This window comes from Pseudophryne corroboree, unplaced genomic scaffold (genome assembly GCF_028390025.1).
Source record: "Pseudophryne corroboree isolate aPseCor3 unplaced genomic scaffold, aPseCor3.hap2 scaffold_984, whole genome shotgun sequence".
Lineage (NCBI taxonomy): Eukaryota > Metazoa > Chordata > Amphibia > Anura > Myobatrachidae > Pseudophryne > Pseudophryne corroboree.
The window spans coordinates 169,247-184,344 of NW_026970564.1; the positions used below are offsets into that span (position 1 = coordinate 169,247).

Below are 15,098 nucleotides of genomic sequence, written 5' to 3' on the forward strand. Positions count from 1 at the left end.
TGTGCCTTCCAACGCACAATGCGAACAACAGGTGGTGCTGCAGGGCCCACACCCTTTTACTTGCCTTACAGAACAGCTCTGGAGCTGTTACAGTGCCCAGCTGCTGCAAGAAATCAGCTTGAATGCTTCAGGGGATGGGGCATGGCCAACATGAGCCCCACACCAAAGGAGGGTGGGGGTGTTTAATGCGAACTAGGGGTCATCCAAGCACTGCAAAAGGCCGCCATGCCCTGCATGCCCCTTTTCTCTTTTCATATGCAGATGAGGGTTCCAGTCAACTTTGGCCCACTGCTTGGATAACATCACCGTATGCAAATCCGTCTGCTGCAGACCTTCCCCAAGGAGTGCTTGTACTAGTTGTTGCATATGGTTTGATATTTGATGGTGCTTCAGTATTAGGCAGCCTTCCGCCCTCCCATGTTCATCTGAAAAGATGTGGTCTCCCTGCAGTTGTTGTCCCCAGATGAGAGTTCCCTTGTGCTGCCTCAGTTGAATCTCCTTTACTTGACAGAGATGTGCCTGAGCAGCGGCCCTCACCAGCCCTATCCCAAATCATACTTATTTTGCATAGGAGATACCATGGTCATGAAGATTGTTCTCCCAGGGTGAGGTTCATTCATTGCATTCTGGGTATGCTGACCCCTGTGATTTTCCCAAATGTGGGAAACTCGACTGCATTATTTGTGGTAGTGGGGGACTGTGTTTGTGCTTTCCTCTGGTCAGCTCTGGTAAAAGTCAGATTTCTTTGTCTCAGATCTTCCTCTAGCCTTGTTCTTCTTTCGAGAGTTCCCTTGTGCTGCCTCAGTTGGATCTCTTTCACTTGACAGGGGGGTGCCCGAACAGCGACCCTCCCCAGCTCTAGCCCAACTCCTACTTACCTGCCAGGTGAGATACTATGATCATGAAGGTGCTTCTCCCAGGGCAAGGCTCACCCATTGCACTCTGGGTGTGCTGCCCCTGCGATTTCCCCAAATGTGGGAAACTTGACTGCATAATTTGTGTTTCCCCTGGTCGGCTCTCGTATAATTCAGATCTCTTTGTCTCAGGTCTCTCTCCAGCCTAGTTTGCTGTCTGTTTCCACTTCTCTTTTCTTCAACCGCTCCCTTCTATACCCTTGTGCACTATCCTGACTTCTCCTCCCGTCTGCTTACTTTGTGCCTTCCAATGCACAATGCAAACTACAGGTAGTGCTGCAGGGCCCACACCCTTTTACTTGCCTTACAGAGCAGCTCTGGAGCTGTTACAGTGCCCAGCTGCTGCAAGAAATCAGCTTGAATGCTTCAGGGGATGGGGCATGGCCAACATGAGCCCCACACCAAAGGAGGGTGGAGGTGTTTAATGCGAACTAGGGGTCATCCAAGCACCACAAAAGGCCGCCATGCCCTGCACGCCCCTTTTCTCTTTTCATATGCAGATGAGGGTTGAAGCCAACTTTGACCCACTGCTTGGATGACATCACCGTATGCAAATCCGTCTTCTGCAGAACTTCCCCCAGGAATGCTTGCACTAGTTGTTGCATTTGGTTTGTTGTTTGGGGGTGCTTCAGTATTAGGCAGCCTTCTGCCCTCCCATGTTCATCTGAAAATATGTGTTCTCCCTGCAGTTGTTGTCCCCAGATGAGAGTTCCCTTGTGCTGCCTCAGTTGAATCTCCTTTACTTGACAGAGATGTGCATGAGCAGCGGCCCTCCCCAGCCCTATTCCAAATCATACTTATTTTGCATAGGAGATACCATGGTCATGAAGATTGTTCTCCCAGGGTGAGGTTCATTCATTGCATTTTGGGTATGCTGACCCCTGTGATTTCCCCAAATGTGGGAAACTTGACTGCATTATTTGTGGTAGTGGGGGACTGTGTTTGTGCTTTCCTCTGGTCAGCTCTGGTAAAAGTCAGATTTCTTTGTCTCAGATTTTCCTCTAGCCTTGTTCTTCTTTCGAGAGTTCCATTGTGCTGCCTCAGTTGGATCTCCTTCACTTGACAGGGGGGTACCCGAGCAGCGACCCTCCCCAGCTCTAGCCCAACTCCTACTTACCTGCCAGGTGAGATACTATGATCATGAAGGTGCTTCTCCCAGGGCAAGGCTCACCCATTGCACTCTGGGTGTGCTGCCCCTGCGATTTCCCCAAATGTGGGAAACTTGACTGCATAATTTGTGTTTCCCCTGGTCGGCTCTCGTATAATTCAGATCTATTTGTCTCAGGTCTCTCTCCAGCCTAGTTTGCTGTCTGTTTCCACTTCTCTTTTCTTCAGCCGCTCCCTTCTATACCCTTGTGCACTATCCTGACTTCTCCTCCCGTCTGCTTACTTTGTGCCTTCCAATGCACAATGCAAACTACAGGTAGTGCTGCAGGGCCCACACCCTTTTACTTGCCTTACAGAGCAGCTCTGGAGCTGTTACAGTGCCCAGCTGCTGCAAGAAATCAGCTTGAATGCTTCAGGGGATGGGGCATGGCCAACATGAGCCCCACACCAAAGGAGGGGGGAGGTGTTTAATGCGAACTAGGGGTCATCCAAGCACTGCAAAAGGCCACCATGCCCTGCATGCCCCTTTTCTCTTTTCATATGCAGATGAGGGTTCCAGTCAACTTTGGCCCACTGCTTGGATAACATCACCGTATGCAAATCCGTCTGCTGCAGACCTTCCCCCAGGAGTGCTTGTACTAGTTGTTGCATATGGTTTGATATTTGATGGTGCTTCAGTATTAGGCAGCCTTCCGCCCTCCCATGTTCATCTGAAAAGATGTGGTCTCCCTGCAGTTGTTGTCCCCAGATGAGAGTTCACTTGTGCTGCCTCAGTTGAATCTCCTTTACTTGACAGAGATGTGCCTGAGCAGCTGCCCTCACCAGCCCTATCCCAAATCATACTTATTTTGCATAGGAGATACCATGGTCATGAAGATTGTTCTCCCAGGGTGAGGTTCATTCATTGCATTCTGGGTATGCTGACCCCTGTGATTTTCCCAAATGTGGGAAACTCGACTGCATTATTTGTGGTAGTGGGGGACTGTGTTTGTGCTTTCCTCTGGTCAGCTCTGGTAAAAGTCAGATTTCTTTGTCTCAGATCTTCCTCTAGCCTTGTTCTTCTTTCGAGAGTTCCCTTGTGCTGCCTCAGTTGGATCTCTTTCACTTGACAGGGGGGTGCCCGAACAGCGACCCTCCCCAGCTCTAGCCCAACTCCTACTTACCTGCCAGGTGAGATACTATGATCATGAAGGTGCTTCTCCCAGGGCAAGGCTCACCCATTGCACTCTGGGTGTGCTGCCCCTGCGATTTCCCCAAATGTGGGAAACTTGACTGCATAATTTGTGTTTCCCCTGGTCGGCTCTCGTATAATTCAGATCTCTTTGTCTCAGGTCTCTCTCCAGCCTAGTTTGCTGTCTGTTTCCACTTCTCTTTTCTTCAACCGCTCCCTTCTATACCCTTGTGCACTATCCTGACTTCTCCTCCCGTCTGCTTACTTTGTGCCTTCCAATGCACAATGCAAACTACAGGTAGTGCTGCAGGGCCCACACCCTTTTACTTGCCTTACAGAGCAGCTCTGGAGCTGTTACAGTGCCCAGCTGCTGCAAGAAATCAGCTTGAATGCTTCAGGGGATGGGGCATGGCCAACATGAGCCCCACACCAAAGGAGGGTGGAGGTGTTTAATGCGAACTAGGGGTCATCCAAGCACCGCAAAAGGCCGCCATGCCCTGCACGCCCCTTTTCTCTTTTCAAATGCAGATGAGGGTTGAAGCCAACTTTGACCCACTGCTTGGATGACATCACCGTATGCAAATCCGTCTTCTGCAGAACTTCCCCCAGGAATGCTTGCACTAGTTGTTGCATTTGGTTTGTTGTTTGGGGGTGCTTCAGTATTAGGCAGCCTTCTGCCCTCCCATGTTCATCTGAAAATATGTGTTCTCCCTGCAGTTGTTGTCCCCAGATGAGAGTTCCCTTGTGCTGCCTCAGTTGAATCTCCTTTACTTGACAGAGATGTGCATGAGCAGCGGCCCTCCCCAGCCCTATTCCAAATCATACTTATTTTGCATAGGAGATACCATGGTCATGAAGATTGTTCTCCCAGGGTGAGGTTCATTCATTGCATTTTGGGTATGCTGACCCCTGTGATTTCCCCAAATGTGGGAAACTTGACTGCATTATTTGTGGTAGTGGGGGACTGTGTTTGTGCTTTCCTCTGGTCAGCTCTGGTAAAAGTCAGATTTCTTTGTCTCAGATTTTCCTCTAGCCTTGTTCTTCTTTCGAGAGTTCCATTGTGCTGCCTCAGTTGGATCTCCTTCACTTGACAGGGGGGTACCCGAGCAGCGACCCTCCCCAGCTCTAGCCCAACTCCTACTTACCTGCCAGGTGAGATACTATGATCATGAAGGTGCTTCTCCCAGGGCAAGGCTCACCCATTGCACTCTGGGTGTGCTGCCCCTGCGATTTCCCCAAATGTGGGAAACTTGACTGCATAATTTGTGTTTCCCCTGGTCGGCTCTCGTATAATTCAGATCTATTTGTCTCAGGTCTCTCTCCAGCCTAGTTTGCTGTCTGTTTCCACTTCTCTTTTCTTCAGCCGCTCCCTTCTATACCCTTGTGCACTATCCTGACTTCTCCTCCCGTCTGCTTACTTTGTGCCTTCCAATGCACAATGCAAACTACAGGTAGTGCTGCAGGGCCCACACCCTTTTACTTGCCTTACAGAGCAGCTCTGGAGCTGTTACAGTGCCCAGCTGCTGCAAGAAATCAGCTTGAATGCTTCAGGGGATGGGGCATGGCCAACATGAGCCCCACACCAAAGGAGGGGGGAGGTGTTTAATGCGAACTAGGGGTCATCCAAGCACTGCAAAAGGCCGCCATGCCCTGCATGCCCCTTTTCTCTTTTCATATGCAGATGAGGGTTCCAGTCAACTTTGGCCCACTGCTTGGATAACATCACCGTATGCAAATCCGTCTGCTGCAGACCTTCCCCCAGGAGTGCTTGTACTAGTTGTTGCATATGGTTTGATATTTGATGGTGCTTCAGTATTAGGCAGCCTTCCGCCCTCCCATGTTCATCTGAAAAGATGTGGTCTCCCTGCAGTTGTTGTCCCCAGATGAGAGTTCACTTGTGCTGCCTCAGTTGAATCTCCTTTACTTGACAGAGATGTGCCTGAGCAGCTGCCCTCACCAGCCCTATCCCAAATCATACTTATTTTGCATAGGAGATACCATGGTCATGAAGATTGTTCTCCCAGGGTGAGGTTCATTCATTGCATTCTGGGTATGCTGACCCCTGTGATTTTCCCAAATGTGGGAAACTCGACTGCATTATTTGTGGTAGTGGGGGACTGTGTTTGTGCTTTCCTCTGGTCAGCTCTGGTAAAAGTCAGATTTCTTTGTCTCAGATCTTCCTCTAGCCTTGTTCTTCTTTCGAGAGTTCCCTGGTGCTGCCTCAGTTGGATCTCCTTCACTTCACAGGGGGGAACCCGAGCAGCGACCCTCCCCAGCTCTAGCCCAACTCCTACTTACCTGCCAGGTGAGATACTATGATCATGAAGGTGCTTCTCCCAGGGCAAGGCTCAACCATTGCACTCTGGGTGTGCTGCTCCTGCGATTTCCCCAAATGTGGGAAACTTGACTGCATAATTTGTGTTTCCCCTCGTCGGCTCTCGTATAATTCAGATCTCTTTGTCTCAGGTCTCTCTCCAGCCTAGTTTGCTGTCTGTTTCCACTTCTCTTTTCTTCAGCCGCTCCCTTCTATACCCTTGTGCACTATCCTGACTTCTCCTCCCGTCTGCTTACTTTGTGCCTTCCAATGCACAATGCAAACTACAGGTAGTGCTGCAGGGCCCACACCCTTTTACTTGCCTTACAGAGCAGCTCTGGAGCTGTTACAGTGCCCAGCTGCTGCAAGAAATCAGCTTGAATGCTTCAGGGGCTGGGGCATAGCCAACATGAGCCCCACACCAAAGGAGGGTGGAGGTGTTTAATGCAAACTAGGGGTCAGCCAAGCGCCGCAAAAGGCCACCATGCCCTGCACGCCCCTTTTCTCTTTTCATATGCAGACGAGGGTTGAAGCCAACTTTGACCCACTGCTTGGATGACATCACCATATGCAAATCCATCTGCGGCAGGCCTTCCCCCAGGAATGCTTGCACTAGTTGTTGCATTTGGTTTGTTGTTTGGGGGTGCTTCAGTATTAGGCAGCCTTCTGCCCTCCCATGTTCATCTTCAGGGGATGGGGCATGGCCAACATGAGCCCCACACCAAAGGAGGGTGGAGGTGTTTAATGCGAACTAGGGGTCATCCAAGCACCGCAAAAGGCCGCCATGCCCTGCACGCCCCTTTTCTCTTTTCATATGCAGATGAGGGTTGAAGCCAACTTTGACCCACTGCTTGGATGACATCACCGTATGCAAATCCGTCTTCTGCAGAACTTCACTTGACAGGGGGGTGCCCGAGCAGCGACCCTCCCCATCTCTAGCCCAACTCCTACTTACCTGCCAGGTGAGATACTATGATCAGGAAGGTGCTTCTCCCAGGGCAAGGCTCACCCATTGCACTCTGGGTGTGCTGCTCCTACGATTTCCCCAAATGTGGGACACTTGACTGCATAATTTGTGTTTCCTCTAGTCGGCTACTCGTATAATTCAGATCTCTTTGTCTCAGGTCTCTCTCCAGCCTAGTTTGCTGTCTGTTTCCACTTCTCTTTTCTTGAGCCGCTGCCTTCTATGCCCTTGTGCACTCTCCTGACTTCTCCTGTCTGCTTACTTTGTGCCTTCCAACGCACAATGCAAACTACAGGTAGTGCTGCAGGGCCCACACCCTTTTACTTGCCTTTCAGAGCAGCTCTGGAGCTGTTACAGTGCCCAGCTGCTGCAAGAAATCAGCTTGAATGCTTCAGGGGCTGGGGCATAGCCAACATGAGCCCCACACCGACGGAGGGTGGAGGTGTTTAATGCGAACTAAGGGTCATCCAAGCGCCGCAAAAGGCCGCCATGCCCTGCATACCCCTTTTCTCTTTTCATATGCAGATGAGGGTTCCAGCCAACTTTGGCCCACTGCTTGGATGACATCACCGTATGCAAATCCGTCTTCTGCAGACCTTCCCCCAGGAATGCTTGTACTAGTTGTTGCATTTGGTTTGTTGTTTGGGGTGCTTCAGTATTAGGCAGCCTTCAGCTCTCCCATGTTCATCTGAAAATATGTGTTCTCCCTGCAGTTGTTGTCCCCAGATGAGAGTACCCTTGTGCTGCCTCAGTTGAATCTCCTTTACTTGAAAGAGATGTGCCTGAGCAGCGGCCCTCCCCAGCCCTATCCCAAATCATACTTATTTTGCATAGGAGATACCATGGTCATGAAGATTGTTCTCCCAGGGTGAGGTTCATTCATTGCATTCTGGGTATGCTGACCCCTGTGATTTCCCCAAATGTGGGAAACTCGACTGCATTATTTGTGGTAGTGGGGGACTGTGTTTGTGCTTTCCTCTGGTCAGCTCTGGTAAAAGTCAGATTTCTTTGTCTCAGATCTTCCTCTAGCCTTGTTCTTTTTTTGAGAGTTTCCTTGTGCTGCCTCAGTTGGATCTCCTTCACTTGACAGGGGGGTGCCCGAGCAGCGACCCTCCCCAGCTCAAGCCCAACTCCTACTTACCTGCCAAGTGAGATACTATGATCAGGAAGGTGCTTCTACCAGGGCAAGGCTCACCCATTGCACTCTGGGTGTGCTGCTCCTACGATTTCCCCAAATGTGGGACACTTGACTGCATAATTTGTGTTTCCTCTGGTCGGCTACTCGTATAATTCAGATCTCTTTGTCTCAGGTCTCTCTCCAGCCTAGTTTGCTGTCTGTTTCCACTTCTCTTTTCTTGAGCCCCTGCCTTCTATGCCCTTGTGCACTCTCCTGACTTCTCCTGTCTGCTTACTTTGTGCCTTCCAACGCACAATGCAAACTACAGGTAGTGCTGCAGGGCCAACACCCTTTTACTTGCCTTACAGAGCAGCTCTGGAGCTGTTACAGTGCCCAGCTGCTGCAAGAAATCAGCTTGAATGCTTCAGGGGCTGGGGCATAGCCAACATGAGCAGCAAGATGCAGCACTGGACTATTAGTAATGTACTGTTGTATGCTGAGCACCACAATGCAGCACAAGACAATGAGCAGTGATACTGAGCACTGATGAGGATACTACTGAGAACTGACACTGAGCAGGAGAGACACACTACTAGTATTACTGAGCAGCAATAAGTAACCACTGATACTGGGCACTGATATTGAGATTTCCACTGAGAGAACATAGCCACGTCCTCTCCGCTCTCTCTTCAATGCACGATTAAAAATGGCGGCAACGCGCAGCTCTTTATATGGAATCCGAATCTCGCGAGAATCCGACAGCGGGATGATGACATTTTCCCTTGTTCAGGTTTTCCGAGTCAGGCGGGAACAACCGAGCCTGCCACGGACCAGTGTAAACCACGTGGAGTTCGTCGGGAATTCGGTTCTCGGAGAACCGAACCCGCTCCTCTATATATACTATATTACTATGTTACTGTAGTATACAGAACACCACAATGCAATGAGCAGTGATAGTGAGCACTGATGAGGATACTAGAACTGACACTGAGCAGCAAGATGCAGCACTGGACTATTAGTAATGTACTGTAGTATGCTGAGCACCACAATGCAGCACAAGACAATGAGCAGTGATACTGAGCACTGATGAGGATACTACTGAGAACTGACACTGAGCAGGAGAGACACACTACTAGTATTACTGAGCAGCAATAAGTAACCACTGATACTGAGCACTGATATTGAGATTTCCACTGAGAGAACATAGCCACGTCCTCTCCGCTCTCTCTTCAATGCACGAGTAAAAATGGCAGCAACGCGCAGCTCTTTATATGGAATCCGAATCTCGCAAGAATCCGACAGCGGGATGATGACATTTTCCCTTGTTCAGGTTTTCCGAGTCAGGCGGGAACAACCGAGCCTGCCTCGGACCAGTGTAAACCACGTGGAGTTCGTGGGGAATTCGGTTCTCGGAGAACCGAACCCGCTCCTCTCTACCTTATACCCATCAATTTTTTTATTTTCAATCTAAGCCCCTGCAGTTTTCTGTAAGCATCTGCTTCGCTATGATGATCAACAAGTCACAAGGGCAAACACTCAGGGCTTGAGGCGTAGATCTTAGGACCAGCTGCTACAAGCATGGCAGAGGTGTCACTATCACTGGTGACACCCAGAAAGGTGGCGAGGGAGATTGTAATGCAGTGCGCGCAGATAAACAGCGCAATGGTAAAAAGGAGGCATGGTTTCATAGGTAGGGGCGTGGCCTGGTGGCCTGAATCTACATTTTGTTGCTCCGGGTGTCCCGGGGGTTGGGGGCTGCACCCGGGGACTAGTGTGTGAGCTGTGCTGGCTCCTGCACAGTGACAGGGCATGGCCACCCAGCATGACGCCTCCCTTCTTGACCATGCTGTAATTGCAGTCGCACTGCAGTTCAGCGTGATCATAAAAAATGGTGTAGGCTCCTGCTGGTGCAGGCTGTAGAGAAAAGCTGCTGTGACCACGCCCCCTGTGTCTCCTCCGTTGCAGACCCCATTTTGAAGCCTTGCCCCCGGACTAAGAGAAAAGTATGCCCTTGCGCACTATCCTGACTTCTCCTCCCGTCTGCTTAATTTGTGCCTTCCAACGCACAATGCGAACAACAGGTGGTGCTGCAGGGCCCACACCCTTTTACTTGCCTTACAGAACAGCTCTGGAGCTGTTACAGTGCCCAGCTGCTGCAAGAAATCAGCTTGAATGCTTCAGGGGATGGGGCATGGCCAACATGAGCCCCACACCAAAGGAGGGTGGGGGTGTTTAATGCGAACTAGGGGTCATCCAAGCACTGCAAAAGGCCGCCATGCCCTGCATGCCCCTTTTCTCTTTTCATATGCAGATGAGGGTTCCAGTCAACTTTGGCCCACTGCTTGGATAACATCACCGTATGCAAATCCGTCTGCTGCAGACCTTCCCCAAGGAGTGCTTGTACTAGTTGTTGCATATGGTTTGATATTTGATGGTGCTTCAGTATTAGGCAGCCTTCCGCCCTCCCATGTTCATCTGAAAAGATGTGGTCTCCCTGCAGTTGTTGTCCCCAGATGAGAGTTCCCTTGTGCTGCCTCAGTTGAATCTCCTTTACTTGACAGAGATGTGCCTGAGCAGCGGCCCTCACCAGCCCTATCCCAAATCATACTTATTTTGCATAGGAGATACCATGGTCATGAAGATTGTTCTCCCAGGGTGAGGTTCATTCATTGCATTCTGGGTATGCTGACCCCTGTGATTTTCCCAAATGTGGGAAACTCGACTGCATTATTTGTGGTAGTGGGGGACTGTGTTTGTGCTTTCCTCTGGTCAGCTCTGGTAAAAGTCAGATTTCTTTGTCTCAGATCTTCCTCTAGCCTTGTTCTTCTTTCGAGAGTTCCCTTGTGCTGCCTCAGTTGGATCTCTTTCACTTGACAGGGGGGTGCCCGAACAGCGACCCTCCCCAGCTCTAGCCCAACTCCTACTTACCTGCCAGGTGAGATACTATGATCATGAAGGTGCTTCTCCCAGGGCAAGGCTCACCCATTGCACTCTGGGTGTGCTGCCCCTGCGATTTCCCCAAATGTGGGAAACTTGACTGCATAATTTGTGTTTCCCCTGGTCGGCTCTCGTATAATTCAGATCTCTTTGTCTCAGGTCTCTCTCCAGCCTAGTTTGCTGTCTGTTTCCACTTCTCTTTTCTTCAACCGCTCCCTTCTATACCCTTGTGCACTATCCTGACTTCTCCTCCCGTCTGCTTACTTTGTGCCTTCCAATGCACAATGCAAACTACAGGTAGTGCTGCAGGGCCCACACCCTTTTACTTGCCTTACAGAGCAGCTCTGGAGCTGTTACAGTGCCCAGCTGCTGCAAGAAATCAGCTTGAATGCTTCAGGGGATGGGGCATGGCCAACATGAGCCCCACACCAAAGGAGGGTGGAGGTGTTTAATGCGAACTAGGGGTCATCCAAGCACCGCAAAAGGCCGCCATGCCCTGCACGCCCCTTTTCTCTTTTCATATGCAGATGAGGGTTGAAGCCAACTTTGACCCACTGCTTGGATGACATCACCGTATGCAAATCCGTCTTCTGCAGAACTTCCCCCAGGAATGCTTGCACTAGTTGTTGCATTTGGTTTGTTGTTTGGGGGTGCTTCAGTATTAGGCAGCCTTCTGCCCTCCCATGTTCATCTGAAAATATGTGTTCTCCCTGCAGTTGTTGTCCCCAGATGAGAGTTCCCTTGTGCTGCCTCAGTTGAATCTCCTTTACTTGACAGAGATGTGCATGAGCAGCGGCCCTCCCCAGCCCTATTCCAAATCATACTTATTTTGCATAGGAGATACCATGGTCATGAAGATTGTTCTCCCAGGGTGAGGTTCATTCATTGCATTTTGGGTATGCTGACCCCTGTGATTTCCCCAAATGTGGGAAACTTGACTGCATTATTTGTGGTAGTGGGGGACTGTGTTTGTGCTTTCCTCTGGTCAGCTCTGGTAAAAGTCAGATTTCTTTGTCTCAGATTTTCCTCTAGCCTTGTTCTTCTTTCGAGAGTTCCATTGTGCTGCCTCAGTTGGATCTCCTTCACTTGACAGGGGGGTACCCGAGCAGCGACCCTCCCCAGCTCTAGCCCAACTCCTACTTACCTGCCAGGTGAGATACTATGATCATGAAGGTGCTTCTCCCAGGGCAAGGCTCACCCATTGCACTCTGGGTGTGCTGCCCCTGCGATTTCCCCAAATGTGGGAAACTTGACTGCATAATTTGTGTTTCCCCTGGTCGGCTCTCGTATAATTCAGATCTATTTGTCTCAGGTCTCTCTCCAGCCTAGTTTGCTGTCTGTTTCCACTTCTCTTTTCTTCAGCCGCTCCCTTCTATACCCTTGTGCACTATCCTGACTTCTCCTCCCGTCTGCTTACTTTGTGCCTTCCAATGCACAATGCAAACTACAGGTAGTGCTGCAGGGCCCACACCCTTTTACTTGCCTTACAGAGCAGCTCTGGAGCTGTTACAGTGCCCAGCTGCTGCAAGAAATCAGCTTGAATGCTTCAGGGGATGGGGCATGGCCAACATGAGCCCTACACCAAAGGAGGGGGGAGGTGTTTAATGCGAACTAGGGGTCATCCAAGCACTGCGAAAGGCCGCCATGCCCTGCATGCCCCTTTTCTCTTTTCATATGCAGATGAGGGTTCCAGTCAACTTTGGCCCACTGCTTGGATAACATCACCGTATGCAAATCCGTCTGCTGCAGACCTTCCCCCAGGAGTGCTTGTACTAGTTGTTGCATATGGTTTGATATTTGATGGTGCTTCAGTATTAGGCAGCCTTCCGCCCTCCCATGTTCATCTGAAAAGATGTGGTCTCCCTGCAGTTGTTGTCCCCAGATGAGAGTTCACTTGTGCTGCCTCAGTTGAATCTCCTTTACTTGACAGAGATGTGCCTGAGCAGCTGCCCTCACCAGCCCTATCCCAAATCATACTTATTTTGCATAGGAGATACCATGGTCATGAAGATTGTTCTCCCAGGGTGAGGTTCATTCATTGCATTCTGGGTATGCTGACCCCTGTGATTTTCCCAAATGTGGGAAACTCGACTGCATTATTTGTGGTAGTGGGGGACTGTGTTTGTGCTTTCCTCTGGTCAGCTCTGGTAAAAGTCAGATTTCTTTGTCTCAGATCTTCCTCTAGCCTTGTTCTTCTTTCGAGAGTTCCCTGGTGCTGCCTCAGTTGGATCTCCTTCACTTCACAGGGGGGAACCCGAGCAGCGACCCTCCCCAGCTCTAGCCCAACTCCTACTTACCTGCCAGGTGAGATACTATGATCATGAAGGTGCTTCTCCCAGGGCAAGGCTCAACCATTGCACTCTGGGTGTGCTGCTCCTGCGATTTCCCCAAATGTGGGAAACTTGACTGCATAATTTGTGTTTCCCCTCGTCGGCTCTCGTATAATTCAGATCTCTTTGTCTCAGGTCTCTCTCCAGCCTAGTTTGCTGTCTGTTTCCACTTCTCTTTTCTTCAGCCGCTCCCTTCTATACCCTTGTGCACTATCCTGACTTCTCCTCCCGTCTGCTTACTTTGTGCCTTCCAATGCACAATGCAAACTACAGGTAGTGCTGCAGGGCCCACACCCTTTTACTTGCCTTACAGAGCAGCTCTGGAGCTGTTACAGTGCCCAGCTGCTGCAAGAAATCAGCTTGAATGCTTCAGGGGCTGGGGCATAGCCAACATGAGCCCCACACCAAAGGAGGGTGGAGGTGTTTAATGCAAACTAGGGGTCAGCCAAGCGCCGCAAAAGGCCACCATGCCCTGCACGCCCCTTTTCTCTTTTCATATGCAGACGAGGGTTGAAGCCAACTTTGACCCACTGCTTGGATGACATCACCATATGCAAATCCATCTGCGGCAGGCCTTCCCCCAGGAATGCTTGCACTAGTTGTTGCATTTGGTTTGTTGTTTGGGGGTGCTTCAGTATTAGGCAGCCTTCTGCCCTCCCATGTTCATCTGAAAATATATGTTCTCCCTGCAGTTGTTGTCCCAAGATGAGAGTTCCCTAGTGCTGCCTCAGTTGAATCTCCTTTACTTGACAGAGATGTGCATGAGCAGCGGCCCTCCCCAGCCCTATTCCAAATCATACTTATTTTGCATAGGAGATACCATGGTCATGAAGATTTTTCTCCCAGGGTGAGGTTCATTCATTGCATTTTGGGTATGCTGACCCCTGTGATTTCCCCAAATGTGGGAAACTTGACTGCATTATTTGTGGTAGTGGGAGACTGTGTTTGTGCTTTCCTCTGGTCAGCTCTGGTAAAAGTCAGATTTCTTTGTCTCAGATTTTCCTTTAGCCTTGTTCTTTTTTCGAGAGTTCCCTTGTGCTGCCTCAGTTGGATCTCCTTCACTTTACAGGGGGGTACCCGAGCAGCGACCCTCCCCAGCTCTAGCCCAACTCCTACTTACCTGCCAGGTGAGATACTATGATCATGAAGGTGCTTCTCCCAGGGCAAGGCTCACCCATTGTACTCTGGGTGTGCTGCTCCTGCGATTTCCCCAAATGTGGGAAACTTGACTGCATAATTTGTGTTTCCCCTGGTCGGCTCTCGTATAATTCAGATCTCTTTGTCTCAGGTCTCTCTCCAGCCTAGTTTGCTGTCTGTTTCCACTTCTCTTTTCTTCAGCCGCTCCCTTTTATACCCTTGTGCACTATCCTGACTTCTCCTCCCGTCTGCTTACTTTGTGCCTTCCAATGCACAATGCAAACTACAGGTAGTGCTGCAGGGCCCACACCCTTTTACTTGCCTTACAGAGCAGCTCTGGAGCTGTTACAGTGCCCAGCTGCTGCAAGAAATCAGCTTGAATGCTTCAGGGGATGGGGCATGGCCAACATGAGCCCCACACCAAAGGAGGGTGGAGGTGTTTAATGCGAACTAGGGGTCATCCAAGCACCGCAAAAGGCCGCCATGCCCTGCACGCCCCTTTTCTCTTTTCATATGCAGATGAGGGTTGAAGCCAACTTTGACCCACTGCTTGGATGACATCACCGTATGCAAATCCGTCTTCTGCAGAACTTCCCCCAGGAATGCTTGCACTAGTTGTTGCATTTGGTTTGTTGTTTGGGGGTGCTTCAGTATTAGGCAGCCTTCTGCCCTCCCATGTTCATCTGAAAATATGTGTTCTCCCTGCAGTTGTTGTCCCCAGATGAGAGTTCCCTTGTGCTGCCTCAGTTGAATCTCCTTTACTTGACAGAGATGTGCCTGAGCAGCGGCCCTCCCCAGCTCTATCCCAAATCATACTTATTTTGCATAGGAGATACCATGGTCATGAAGATTATTCTCCCAGGGTGAGGTTCATTCATTGCATTATGGGTATGCTGACCCCTGTGATTTCCCCAAATGTGGGAAACTCGACTGCTTTATTTGTGGTAGTGGGGGACTGTGTTTGTGTTTTCCTCTGGTCAGCTCTGGTAAAAGTCAGATTTCTTTGTTCAGATCTTCCTCTAGCCTTGTTCTTCTTTCGAGAGTTCCCTTGTGCTGCCTCAGTTGGATCTCCTTCACTTGACAGGGGGGTGCCCAAGCAGAGACCCT

The 15,098-nt window shown here is 50.2% G+C and overlaps 20 non-coding genes and 2 pseudogenes across 20 annotated transcripts; all 22 read left to right on the forward strand.

Annotated features, from left to right (window-relative positions):
• The first annotated feature begins 554 nt into the window (after nt 1–554).
• On the forward strand, nt 555–718 carry LOC135048963 (U1 spliceosomal RNA). Its single transcript, XR_010240749.1, has one exon. It is a non-coding gene; the product is annotated as a U1 spliceosomal RNA (small nuclear RNA).
• Nucleotides 719–870: 152 nt separating this feature from the next.
• LOC135048920 (U1 spliceosomal RNA) lies at nt 871–1,033 on the forward strand. Its single transcript, XR_010240711.1, has one exon. It is a non-coding gene; the product is annotated as a U1 spliceosomal RNA (small nuclear RNA).
• Nucleotides 1,034–1,707: 674 nt separating this feature from the next.
• LOC135049016 (U1 spliceosomal RNA) lies at nt 1,708–1,871 on the forward strand. The gene has a single exon (XR_010240789.1). It is a non-coding gene; the product is annotated as a U1 spliceosomal RNA (small nuclear RNA).
• A 152-nt stretch (nt 1,872–2,023) lies between these two features.
• On the forward strand, nt 2,024–2,186 carry LOC135048933 (U1 spliceosomal RNA). The gene has a single exon (XR_010240723.1). It is a non-coding gene; the product is annotated as a U1 spliceosomal RNA (small nuclear RNA).
• Nucleotides 2,187–2,860: 674 nt separating this feature from the next.
• LOC135048974 (U1 spliceosomal RNA) lies at nt 2,861–3,024 on the forward strand. Its single transcript, XR_010240754.1, has one exon. It is a non-coding gene; the product is annotated as a U1 spliceosomal RNA (small nuclear RNA).
• Nucleotides 3,025–3,176: 152 nt separating this feature from the next.
• On the forward strand, nt 3,177–3,339 carry LOC135048921 (U1 spliceosomal RNA). The gene has a single exon (XR_010240712.1). It is a non-coding gene; the product is annotated as a U1 spliceosomal RNA (small nuclear RNA).
• A 674-nt stretch (nt 3,340–4,013) lies between these two features.
• Nucleotides 4,014–4,177, forward strand: LOC135049017 (U1 spliceosomal RNA). The gene has a single exon (XR_010240790.1). It is a non-coding gene; the product is annotated as a U1 spliceosomal RNA (small nuclear RNA).
• A 152-nt stretch (nt 4,178–4,329) lies between these two features.
• On the forward strand, nt 4,330–4,492 carry LOC135048934 (U1 spliceosomal RNA). The gene has a single exon (XR_010240724.1). It is a non-coding gene; the product is annotated as a U1 spliceosomal RNA (small nuclear RNA).
• A 674-nt stretch (nt 4,493–5,166) lies between these two features.
• Nucleotides 5,167–5,330, forward strand: LOC135048985 (U1 spliceosomal RNA). Its single transcript, XR_010240760.1, has one exon. It is a non-coding gene; the product is annotated as a U1 spliceosomal RNA (small nuclear RNA).
• A 152-nt stretch (nt 5,331–5,482) lies between these two features.
• LOC135048968 (U1 spliceosomal RNA) lies at nt 5,483–5,618 on the forward strand (annotated as a pseudogene).
• An 835-nt stretch (nt 5,619–6,453) lies between these two features.
• On the forward strand, nt 6,454–6,617 carry LOC135048964 (U1 spliceosomal RNA). The gene has a single exon (XR_010240750.1). It is a non-coding gene; the product is annotated as a U1 spliceosomal RNA (small nuclear RNA).
• Nucleotides 6,618–7,287: 670 nt separating this feature from the next.
• On the forward strand, nt 7,288–7,451 carry LOC135048917 (U1 spliceosomal RNA). Its single transcript, XR_010240708.1, has one exon. It is a non-coding gene; the product is annotated as a U1 spliceosomal RNA (small nuclear RNA).
• A 152-nt stretch (nt 7,452–7,603) lies between these two features.
• On the forward strand, nt 7,604–7,767 carry LOC135048986 (U1 spliceosomal RNA). The gene has a single exon (XR_010240761.1). It is a non-coding gene; the product is annotated as a U1 spliceosomal RNA (small nuclear RNA).
• Nucleotides 7,768–10,191: 2,424 nt separating this feature from the next.
• LOC135048996 (U1 spliceosomal RNA) lies at nt 10,192–10,355 on the forward strand. The gene has a single exon (XR_010240770.1). It is a non-coding gene; the product is annotated as a U1 spliceosomal RNA (small nuclear RNA).
• Nucleotides 10,356–10,507: 152 nt separating this feature from the next.
• LOC135048923 (U1 spliceosomal RNA) lies at nt 10,508–10,670 on the forward strand. Its single transcript, XR_010240713.1, has one exon. It is a non-coding gene; the product is annotated as a U1 spliceosomal RNA (small nuclear RNA).
• A 674-nt stretch (nt 10,671–11,344) lies between these two features.
• On the forward strand, nt 11,345–11,508 carry LOC135049018 (U1 spliceosomal RNA). Its single transcript, XR_010240791.1, has one exon. It is a non-coding gene; the product is annotated as a U1 spliceosomal RNA (small nuclear RNA).
• A 152-nt stretch (nt 11,509–11,660) lies between these two features.
• On the forward strand, nt 11,661–11,823 carry LOC135048935 (U1 spliceosomal RNA). Its single transcript, XR_010240725.1, has one exon. It is a non-coding gene; the product is annotated as a U1 spliceosomal RNA (small nuclear RNA).
• Nucleotides 11,824–12,497: 674 nt separating this feature from the next.
• Nucleotides 12,498–12,661, forward strand: LOC135048999 (U1 spliceosomal RNA). Its single transcript, XR_010240773.1, has one exon. It is a non-coding gene; the product is annotated as a U1 spliceosomal RNA (small nuclear RNA).
• A 152-nt stretch (nt 12,662–12,813) lies between these two features.
• LOC135048969 (U1 spliceosomal RNA) lies at nt 12,814–12,949 on the forward strand (annotated as a pseudogene).
• Nucleotides 12,950–13,650: 701 nt separating this feature from the next.
• On the forward strand, nt 13,651–13,814 carry LOC135048901 (U1 spliceosomal RNA). The gene has a single exon (XR_010240693.1). It is a non-coding gene; the product is annotated as a U1 spliceosomal RNA (small nuclear RNA).
• A 152-nt stretch (nt 13,815–13,966) lies between these two features.
• On the forward strand, nt 13,967–14,129 carry LOC135048947 (U1 spliceosomal RNA). Its single transcript, XR_010240736.1, has one exon. It is a non-coding gene; the product is annotated as a U1 spliceosomal RNA (small nuclear RNA).
• Nucleotides 14,130–14,803: 674 nt separating this feature from the next.
• On the forward strand, nt 14,804–14,967 carry LOC135048890 (U1 spliceosomal RNA). Its single transcript, XR_010240682.1, has one exon. It is a non-coding gene; the product is annotated as a U1 spliceosomal RNA (small nuclear RNA).
• Nucleotides 14,968–15,098: the final 131 nt, after the last annotated feature.